Source organism: Rattus norvegicus, chromosome 2, assembly GCF_021556685.1.
Source record: "Rattus norvegicus strain SHRSP/BbbUtx chromosome 2, alternate assembly SHRSP_T2T, whole genome shotgun sequence".
NCBI classification, from domain to species: domain Eukaryota; kingdom Metazoa; phylum Chordata; class Mammalia; order Rodentia; family Muridae; genus Rattus; species Rattus norvegicus.
Genome location: NC_141535.1, coordinates 45,537,258 through 45,547,018, shown reverse-complemented (window position 1 = coordinate 45,547,018; position 9,761 = coordinate 45,537,258). Strand labels below are relative to the sequence as shown.

At 45.0% G+C, this 9,761-nt stretch overlaps 1 long non-coding RNA gene across 1 annotated transcript; it reads right to left on the bottom strand.

Moving 5' to 3' along the window:
• Window positions 1-6,261: 6,261 nt before the first annotated feature.
• LOC147996064 (uncharacterized) lies at window positions 6,262-9,455 on the bottom strand. Its single transcript, XR_015673945.1, has 3 exons — window positions 9,053-9,455; window positions 7,293-7,509; window positions 6,262-7,172 (listed from the first exon to the last, which is right to left on the bottom strand). It is a non-coding gene; the product is annotated as an uncharacterized LOC147996064 (long non-coding RNA).
• Between the last annotated feature and the right edge of the window lie 306 nt (window positions 9,456-9,761).

Below are 9,761 nucleotides of genomic sequence, written 5' to 3'. Positions count from 1 at the left end.
AAATACTTCACCTCTTAAAAATGTCAGGACCTCTAAAGCAATGATTATCAACCTTCCTGCTGCTGCGAGCCTTTGATACAGCTCCCCATGCTGTGGTGACCCCCAGCCACGAAATTATTTTTGTTGCTACTTCACAACAAATTTTGCTACAGTTAGGAATTGTAATGTAAACATCTCCATTTTTTTCAATGGTCTTAGGTGACCCCTGTGAAAGGTTCGTTTGTCCCCAAGGGGGTCGAAACGCACAGGTTGAGAACCACTGCTATAGAGTCACTGGCTAGAGAGGGAATGTTCGATCACATAGGCTGACTGGGGACATTTCACAGTCAAACCACAAGAGTCAGAGAATATGGAACCCTGCCGTGCCTGGAGGACCTGTGGCTCTTTAGGGCTGTCACTTATTGTAAGGTGAAGGCAGAGTGAAGAGGATGCTTAAAGCCCACTTTTGGACCCAGTGCTATTTATAGATGATGTTAGCATGGGAAGGATGACTTCTGAGGCCTCAAGCAGACAGAGGTCACATGGACCCAGTCACCTGGACTCTCCTACTGCAAGGTTTCCCCAGACTTTATCTCATAATTTATTCTCCTCCTTCTTGGCTTCTGGGGAACAAAAAATAGTTTCAACCAAAAGATTAAACACAGACACCCTAAATGGAAGCACTTCTTACAGGAAGAAGCTCAAGATTGTAATTAAAACGTTGGCAGTATTATGGGATGTCAGAGAAACTATCCCCTGGGAACAAAGATTGGGCTAAAATAATCCAAAATGAAGAGAATCTTTTTTTTTAAAAGAACTAACTGCACCATATTTAAGTTCATCTGCATGTTGAATGCCAGGCAAAAGGTCAGAGGTGACAAGCCTTGCATTTATACTGTGCTCAAATGCTGTGCTTTGTATTGAGGATTCTGCAACTTGGCAGCCCTTGCAGAATTTTTGCACTGTGGTAACTCTCCAGCATCCCCGGCACCTCCCTGCAAACGCCAACAACACTCCTTAGTCACTGTAAAGCTACAATTTGTCTTGAGGAAACACTCCTCTGTATTTTAGAAAGCCTGTGTATGCTATCTATTTAAATAAGCTTAATGACTCAACATGTCTGAGCATCTTCAGTCTGCAGTGGTGAGTTGAGACTTACCTGGATTTCTACCTTATTCTCATGGTACATCAGAGGTGATGTGGGCGTTCACCTCCAGCATGCTGTCTCCTAATTTGTTTCCTTAAAGACGACAGTGTGCCACCCTTCAGTGGAAGCAGACTTGCATTTCTTCTTAATCAATCAATAAACGGATGTGCCTGGCATTTTGTTATTATGTCTCTAGGACCCTTCTAAGGGACAGAGGTTTTATTGTGCAGTCTTGTTGAGGCCCTTGAAAGATCCGACACACAGGTGCTAAGGAGAACTGGGCTACATAGACTAACAGAGGGGAAGACATTGGCTTTCCCATGGGAGGGGAAGAAAAGAGAGAGCCAAGAAGGTCTTGAGACACCTTGAACTGTATTGCATGATCCACCCCTGTAGATCCTGTAATATAATGCATTATTGCATTGCAACCTTTAATATGATGTATTAGTCATAAAATATTGAGTAAATGCTTTGTATAAGATGGGAAAGGGCTGAGGATGGCACTCGGGCTGAGAAAGGCTAACACAGAGATAGTCAAGGTCAGAGGTCAGAGGCAGAAGGTGAGTAAGAGAACTGTCAGATATCCAGGGCAGGGCCTGGGATGTGCAATAGGGCTGGTGCCTGTGGATTCACCCAGATGTCTCAGACAGCACATGCACAAGTTCACAGCTGAGTCACTGAATTTGGTGGAGGGTGAGGCACTGCTGGATTCTAGGATACTTTCCAGGAATTATAGCAAGGAGATCTACCTGATGCCAGAAATAGACTAGTATTGAACAGTCCAGAGGCAATCAATTTGAAGATCTGCATTCTCTGCTTGTGTTTTCATATGAACATTATGGATATATATATATATATATATATATATATATATATATATATATCCATATGCATATACATGGGGAGAACACAAGTTGACTTTGGGTGTCTCCCTCAGTTGCTTGCCACTTTAATTTTTGAAACACAGTCTCACACTGAACCTGGAGCCCATCCATTTGGCTAAACTGTCCGGATATTAAGTGTTGGGGATTCTCTGTCTATACCTCCACGGCACCGGGGTTATGGGTTCTCACTGCCCAGCTTTACACATGGGGTCTGGAGAGAGAAGAGAAATGTTTGTGTAAGTGTGCACCAGCTGGGCCATCTCCCCAGACTGATTTTTATTATCAAGAACAATTACAAGATATTTGAAGTGACTACTTACTTACTTCTTAACTAGACTTAAAATTGGTAGGAAGGAGACATGGGGTAGATCCATTTTCCCTGTCTCTCTGTCTCTCTGTCTCTCTGTCTCTCTCCCTCTCTGTCTCTTTCTCTCTGTGTCTGTCTCTGTCTCTCTCTCTGTCTCTCTGTCTCTCTGTCTCTCTCCCTCTCTGTCTCTTTCTCTCTCTGTCTTCCTCTGTCTCTCTCTGTCTGTCTCTCTGTCTCTGTCTCTGTCTCTGTCTCTCTCTCTCTGTCTTCCTCTGTCTCTCTGTCTGTCTGTCTCTCTGTCTCTCTCTCTCTCTGTCTTCCTCTGTCTCTCTCTCTGTCTCTCTGTCTCTCTGTCTCTCTGTCTCTCTGTCTCTCTCTCTGTCTTCCTCTGTCTCTCTCTCTGTCTCTCTGTCTCTCTGTCTCTCTGTCTTCCTCTGTCTCTCTCTCTGTCTCTGTCTGTCTCTGTCTGTCTCTGTCTCTCTCTCTGTCTCTCTGTCTCTCTGCCTCTCTCTCTCTCTCTCTCTCTCTCTCTCTCTCTCTCACACACACACACACACACACACACACACACACACACACACACACACCCTGTGCACACCGCACCTTATTTAGCTCATACCCCAACACATTCACTTCTACTTGGAAAGTCAACTATTGGAACATGAATGAGATGATTAGGAAATTTCAGGTTCCATAAAAATGACAAAATGGCAGAGACTGACTGAGTCCATGGAATGGAGACAAGATCTTAAGTTTGATTAGTATCTAGCTATGCTTACTGAATTCTGGGATGCACATATAGGCGTCTAGCTGGTTTGTCACATGGCCATGCTGAAACTTATCCTCTGAACATGCCAATCTGTCTTCTTTTCAGGCTAGCTCATCTGCTCTGGCTTGCTGCTGTCGTGTATTTAAGACCCCATTGCTCCTTGGGACATGCTCCAGGTCTTCATGTATGTACTAAGTTTATATGAAAATGAAACATTTGCCCCTGCACAGCCTGTCACTGGGGATCTGTCTGAGTCCTGTCCCTTAGGGATCCTCTATAGCTGTAGAGATACCTAGCCAATCTAGGCCAATGGGCTCCTTCAAGGCACTCGGCGTTTAAACCATTTCTGAGAGTAGAGTAAGAAAACCTCCTTTGATTTGGATTTTGTTGCCTTCTTTGCCCCATACATCCACAAGAGGGAGGAGGCCTCCCAGTTGTCCCTTTGGGTCCCAATTTGTCCCCACCAGCGGGGACCCAGTTATTCAGGGTCCCGAAGAGGCTTTCTACCTGTGGGCCAAAATGGGGGTGAAGAGAAGAAAGAGACCAAGCAAGATTCTGTTGTCAAGGTCTCGTTTATTGGGGTGAATGTTACAGCTTTTAAGGCTTTCAGGTAGGGGGAGTGTCCTTTGTGAAACACAGAGGAGGGGGAGGTGCGGATATAGGTAGTGATAGCTGGAGGCAAAGAGGTCAGTCGGTGGAGACACTGGGTGTTGATTCAGGAGGTAACAGGTATCTGCTAAGGGAGCTGAGGCATCCCTTGAATGTTATCTTCCTGTGCCGTAAATTCATGGGAGAGGCTTTCATTCAACAATCTTAAGACTTATGGCAGTCATCTTAGGGGTGAATATCTGTGGCCAAACAGCCCAAAGTCACCTAGCCACTTTGAGCCATGCAGTCAAAAAGCGGCTAGGCCCAAATCCAATACGGCTCCGTGCACCAATTACCTTCTAATTTCTTGCTGTAAGGCAGTCTTTGGCCTGGCATATCCTAGACATAATTACTTAGTGGCTGACTCTTATTTAAATAATTATGATAATCGACCAAGAAGATATTTTGTTCTTTGGACATGGATGTGAGAGGCATGTGATTTCCCAGAAGAAATCTTGCAGGCATCAAGTCTAAGGTTCCTCCCTGGGTCTCTGCCAACTCTCAGGCAGGGTTTACCTGTCAAAGTCAACATGGGTCCAGGGAACACTTCTCCCCAGCTTTCGGTCTTCCCTCAGGAACTCTGGTTTCGACTGAAACTAATTTTGAAGCTGTCATCTCACAGAAAGTACCACAGAAGAGCATGGCTAAGTTCCAGGTAGGCTAAAATCAGGCTCTCAGAACTTGAAGTTCAAAAAAAAAAAAAAAAAAAAAAATCCCAGAAACCACAGACACAGGATGGAATCTTGGTTGCTGGATTCAGCTTGGCTCTTGACTGATGGGATTTAGCATCACAATAGAAGCACATCTTTAGGTGTGTCTAGGAGGTTGCTTCCAGAGAGGCTTAACTAAGCAGGCAAGACACACCCTGCCGCAGACAGCCAGGGTCCCAGACAGAAGAAAACTGAGAAAGCAAGCTGATCCTCAGTCTTCCAACCTGACCAATGTGACCGGCTGCCTCAAGCCCCTCCCACCAAGCCTTCCCTGCTGTGTTCCACTCTATTCCCGATCATGGTGGACTCTATTCCCACAGTATGGACCAAAATAAACCCATCCTTCCTGGAGTTGTCATTTTTTTGTCACTGCAGTAAGCAACGTAAACTAACCGGCAGGATGTTCAGAGACAAGCAGAAGGTGCATCAAACAGTTTTCTTAACCACATAAGGAATATTTGTGGAACGCACCCACCATTCTAAACTTCCAAGAAAAATTGCAAACAAAACTTAAGCTAAGAATCTTTCATCAAATCTTCTATATTTACAAATGACCCTTTCCCCCCAAATATTGAAGCATGAGTTTGAAGTGTTTTGGCTGCATCACAGAGTTCTCTACAGTGGAGAGCAAAGCCAGCATGGCTAGACTGTAAGGTTGCACCATTCTGATTATAAAAGTGTGGCTCATTCATTGTTCGGGTAAGGGCAGGGGCTATTAAAATGCTACCAACACATCTGGCTTTGAATAATACTCATTTTACTAACTAGAAACTATTTCTAATATTTCTCATGTTGATTAGTGAGTCTCCAAATACGGAGATGGCTTAACAGTTAAGAGCATTTGTTGCTCTCCTAGGGGTGTTTCTCAGCACCTACGAGGTAGCTCACAGCCATCCAGAACTCCAGTTCCTGGAAACCTGACATCCTCTCCTGACCTCTACAGGCATTGTACGCCTTCGGTACATGCAAGAAAAGAACTCATACATAACAATTTAAAAATCTAAAATACAAATGTATAATATATTGTCTTGAAAATGTCCATTCTGATTAGGGTACTTGAGATTGTCAATCATTTCTGGAGGTTGGGCCCCCTAAAGAGGATATTTTAAGTGCTGGCTAACTGCCCTTAGAGGACAGAGTTAACCTGTGTGAGAGCACAGTGCTCCTATTGACAAGGTTAAATAATGTATCACAGATGTATAGCTCAGGGAACAGTGGGAGGCTGCCGGAAACAAGACTGTGCTGAAAGCGAGAGACTGTTTTGATGAGCTGACTTCTGCCTTCTTTTCAAGAACATACATCTTGCTTCAGGAGATGCTGGGTCCCATACAAGGGCAGGTCCTCTGTCCTGGGATAGATTAATTTTCAGGAAAAAAAAAAGCTTGACTGTACTATTTCAAAATTATTTTTTTGAAACATAGAAAATTCCTGGCTCAAAGGTGCCTGGAATAAATCAGACAACAGTTGTGAGATCTTTTAAGGACTTTTAAGGGGGATTGAGGCAAGGGCCACAGAAACAAGTCTGTTCTTGTGTCCACTTTCACATCTCTCCCATGTTGCCACTGTGAGGCATTAAACAAAACAAAACACTTGTAATTAATGTAACATCTAAGGTGAGGGAGTAGGCCACAGGTGTCACCAAAATCCCACTGTCAGAAAATGACAGAGTGGAGCTACGCTGAAAGGTAAGAGTCCCTCTGCAGTTTAGTCATGTTCTTTAACTTGAAAAACTCAAACATCCAGTATCCTAGAGCCATTGGAGAACAATGTAGAATTACACAGAAACACATACTAGAATAATTCACATGGATACTTTATTTTCAAGTGTTTTTTAAAGATTTATTTACTTTTTAATTGGTATGCGGATGTGTGTTGTGGGGAGGGAGTAGGTGGGTGAGTGTGTTGCACTAGAGTGCAGGTGCCACAGAGCCCAGAGAGGGTGTGGATCACCTAAGGCTGGAGTTACAAGTGGTTGGGAGGCACCCGACCTGTATGCTGACCATGGAACTCAGATCCTGTGCCAGAGCAGTGTAAGCATTTAGCCACTGAGCATCTCCCCAGCCTTCAAAGTTTATGGAACTTACTTTTAACAGAAAGTTTAAAATTAAGACCGGACGATCTTGAAGCTTTTCATATTTCACCCTTAAAGTTTTGAAATACCATCATCCAGGCAGACACCAAGTAACCTTAACTCTGACCTGAGATCTTGTGTTCATTGCTTTTCTTCTTTTCAACATGTAGGCGGCCCAGGAAGTCAGTTACTTTTCTTAATGCTGTGGCAGATCACTGACACGTGAATAAACCTAAGGAAGGACCGGTTTACTCTGGCTCAAGGGTTCAGCTCAGCTCTGAGGAAAAGCCAAGGAGGCAGAGGCAGCTGAGAGCATTGCATCTGCAACAGGAAGCACGAAGACACGAATGTGGGTGTTCAACTCATGTAGAGGTTGGTCCTGATTGCTAAGGTCCTGTTGCCCAATTGGTTCTTGATCCATCAATAAAGACACTAGCGACCAATGACAGAGGACGGCGTGGGACATTTCGAGGTGCATGAAGATGGCAAAGTCGGAGAAGTAGGAAAGGAGTAGTAGCTGCAGGAGATAAAAGCCAACCAGCCATGGGAGTTTTCGGTTTTGAGTGGCCAATGGCCACTCTCTCCCGTTATATCTTGGGCGGCAGGAGAGGTTTTTCACTGCTCAGTTATTGAGTTCACATGCACATGCGCTCTCCCCTGTGGATTCAAGACAGGGCTGGTACTCATTTGGGGAGTATTGGGAGAGCCCAATACTCATTTGGGGCTGGTAGTGTGTCATTCCCAGAGCTTAGCAAAAACTGCACAGGACAAACTTACTTGCTTGGTTTCTCGAAGTCCAGGACCCCAAGTCATGAAGTGGTGCCACCCACACTAGGGTGAATCTTCTCACTTCATTAAACCTGGTCTAGAAAATCCCTCACGGGCCAAGAGGTCTGTCTCATGGGTGACGTCAGATCCTATCAAGGTGGCATTGACTTGTTACACATCTTTTCCCTGAAACTTTCCAAGGACCCATTTTCTTTTTTCTTCTTTTCTTTAAGACATAAGGTAAGATAAAAATAACACACATGACAAGGCAACAAATAATACTATCATAACATGGAAACTCATACCTCAACCTCATGATGTACTTCACTATTTAATTTTTAGGCTTTTTTTCCCTGAATAGTTTTGGTGTTTCGTGTATCCAATGGGTTCAATGAAGATTGTAGAAATAAATCAGGCCGCAGTGCAATAGATGGCATTGGCAAGAACAGTATTAGTGGCTTGGGCTAGACTTAGCTAAGGCATTAATTAGTAGGCCCAGATATTAATCCACCTGGTCCCGTGAAAATTTCCCAAGGGCTAGGCATCTGGTGGTGGTGTTGCTATTATTTTGAGACAAAGCCTTATGGTATAGTTCTGGCTTGCCTGGAACTCACAGAGTTCCGCTGCCTCTGTCTTCTGGGTGCTGGGATCAAAGACCTGCACCGGCCTCTCAGCCCACTTTTAAAGAAACAAAACCTGTAGAGCCAGAGCAGTAGGATACACACAGATTATGTGCCGGCGTAGGCTGTGTAGCTTGTGAATTGCTGTAGGATGGGGGGATGTACAAGACACTCCTCATATCACCTAGCTATCATTGTTACTAGGCTGCTACCTGAAGATTCTATCTGGTGGATCACAATGGTCTTTCAAGCCCCTTTAATCTGCCAACACTGTTTCTCTTGGTAAACAGACATCTAGAGCTCTGTCACAGTGGCAGCAGCTGAAACTGCTATGCCCTAGGATCCCCAGCCTTCTGCCTTGAGGCTCAGCTGCAAACAGAAGCACTTTTAAAGCTATTGGGTTAAGATCAAGCTAAAAGATTTCAGAAGCTGGGAAATTTGGATCTCTCAGCTTTTAATAGTGGGAATCAGGGTCGTGATTTCCGGGCCCATTGCTTCCTGCTTTAACTTATCACAGTATGCAGTAAAATTATCATTCTCCATGTGTGCCAAGCACAGAAAAATGTTAGGGAACACCAGATTAGGAGGTCATCGCCTGAAATTCTTACCAGTCATTACCATTTCAGCAAGATTTTTTTTTTAATGAATTTTACGTGACATTAATCTGACCAGTCTTGGAAAGGGAGTGGGTGGGAACAGGGTACAAGCTGGCCCACTTAGAAAGGGAAGATGGAATGGTAAACCTAGTGTTGCAAAGGCCAGGGGAAAGCTTTTTGATGAACTGGAGGAAAAGGCAAAACCCTGTGACAAGGACTCTAGAGAGAAAGGACACTGACGTCGGAGGCAGCATCTTAGTCCCTGTCAGAGTAGCACATAAAACCGTAGGTTTGATTTTTTTTTTTTTTTTTTTAACTTCTGAAAGAGATTTCTCACAGGGCGAGTGCTCCTTTGAGAGACCAAGCTTAGATTCTTCACCTGGAAGAAGTCAGACTCGAGTTTTCAAAGGACGGGTGAATAATGCGGGGACCCGTCAAGGAAGGAGACAGGCCCTGACAGACCCAGACTGAAGAAACAAAGCTGCCTCCCACCTCCTCCCGCCCCCACATCCTTTCCCTCTGTTTCTCAATCCTTCCCATCGCTCTGACTCACAAGTGTCAGCCACTGGGGTGCTCCCCATCTCTCAGCCTTCAGAGACCTCACTGGGGGCCTTTTCTTCTCATCTTCATCCACAGGGTTGGGCAGAAGTCCAGACACATCCACTTTTCCAAAGGCCCCCACGGATGGGCAGCTTCCTGGCAGGCAGCTGCCGCAGGCAAAAATGATTTGCCTCCTAGGACGGTGCGACAGACGGACAAGCCGATGTTCAGGGTTTTCCACCGAGGGCTTCACGCAGCCTTGCCAATTCTTTACCAGGCCCCTCTTTGCCGCTGGCCGGTCTCCTTTCACAACCCGCTCTCTGTGTCCATCACTCGCCCCGTCAGCCAAAAGCTCTTTCATTTCTCTCAGCTTCATCTTGGACTCGGGCCTAGTAAAGCTTGTCAAGAAGATTCCTGACGTCCCTTCCGCCGCCACCGTGAGCGGCACTGCAACTTCCGCCACTGCCATGAGCAGCACGGCCTCAGACCCTTCACCTCAGTGACATGTTTTTAAAGAAGGCAGTTCTCATGCCTAAAGTAGGGGTCATTTGACCAAGGCACCAAGGGAATGATAGCTACATGGTTATTTTTGAATGGAAATTTAAATATAAAGATGTAACGAAGCTAGGGAAAAAGAATCCCCAGGAGGGCGTTGAAGGGGATTTGGGGAAGGGTGTGGAGAGAAACCAAAACAGAAACTGTTCCTGTGAACAACTGAAGAG